Here is a 1,669-nt window from a genome sequence, read left to right on the forward strand (position 1 = left end):
AAGTCATAGGCAACTTCAACGTTCAAGAAGACTCGGATACCAGATGGGAATGCGTCTACTACAGTGATGCATTCATCTGGGGGAGTTCATGTGTTGTACTCTTTTTCCTATCCTTGGTTTTCCATTTTGCCACATTGGTTTTGGGGTTTTTCAGGAGAGGTTTTAATGAGGCAACATTAAGCATGCAACGAACCTGTACCGGATGTGTCGATCAAGGGGGAGTGTTATAAACCAAATGATGATCGACCATGGACCAGCCCGTACTGTAGGCCCAATCCGGGACATGATAAAGACAGCCAGAGACTATGTGTTTATCTAGTATATATTCCATGTATATTTGTAACATATTGTTTATCCTTATCCTTATCTCGTTAGGATAAACATGACCTTATGACGGTCTAATACTTTGTATATATATGGACCTTCTAGTCGACAGTAATAACACACATAAGTATTTCCCCAACACTTCATTTACAACAGTTCACGTTTTGTTAAACAGACATGTTGGACTTTCTGGTATTCGTATCCGGTTCGGATTGGATCCGGGTCATTCGGATCCTAGACATGACTCAACTAGTAAAAAAATTCGGTTTATGGTTTGTTCGGCCTCTTTCGCGTCTCACTTTGTTGCTAAACCTGAACCCACACCTAAGAATCCTACAAATACAGGAGACGGTCAAGATCCACAGGCATCTTTACGCATCTTTACGCATGTTTTACCCGAGAGTTATTTTGGCTGTGTCCGTTACACCATGGACAATAATCTTAGTCGTACTCAAATGTCATACCTTTCCACCCAAAGCTGAACATATGCACATCAGTTCGAGTCTGTAATTAAAATACATATACTTTTCAGATCCGCTACGGACCTGGGTCGGATTTAAGTATTTAAAACCGCAAAAAGATTCAAAATACCTAAAATTCATCAAAATTTAACCAAAATCCATCAATTTTATCTAAAATTTTGCAAAATAACAAAATATAAAATTTTAATAACTGAAATTAAATATTTTTTAAACTCTAATTTGACATTTTTAAAAATTATATTATTTGACAATATTACAAATATAATAATAAATATTGCAAAAAGGATATTACAAATAAACTATAAATTAAAAATATAAATTAGAACACATATAGTCATACTTTTGGATATTCATATTTTTTTGTCGGGTATAAATTGGTTCTTATTAGGTTGAGTCTATTCGGATCGGCTCTTACCAGTTCTGATTATTTTAGGTAGATGAATGTTCGACCCGAGTAAATACTTGTAAATTTTTAGTTCAGTTTCCAATCGGGTATTCTCAAATTGATTATGGTTCGGTTAAAGTGCCCAAACCTCTTTTCTCTGCCTTTTTCTTTTCATTTACTGGTGTTTTTCTTTTTGCTAAAATTTGGTGCAACCTATACTGGAGTATTGACGACTCACTTCTTTTTCATCAAGGCATTGAGGAAAAAAGGACAGAAACAAGGCAAAACCCTAAAACTCAAACATTCCCATAACATGAAATATCTTAAAACTTAGCTACTTGCTTCATACATCAGTACTTTTGATCAGCAGGTCATTCCTAATGAATGCGTTACTACAAATATCGAAACTGTTTGATAGTTTATCTTATCTTTTACATATCTTAGAGATTATATATATTCTATGATCAAATCCCTTTCC

The sequence above is a fragment of the Brassica oleracea genome, chromosome C6 (genome assembly GCF_000695525.1).
Source record: "Brassica oleracea var. oleracea cultivar TO1000 chromosome C6, BOL, whole genome shotgun sequence".
Taxonomy (NCBI): domain Eukaryota; kingdom Viridiplantae; phylum Streptophyta; class Magnoliopsida; order Brassicales; family Brassicaceae; genus Brassica; species Brassica oleracea.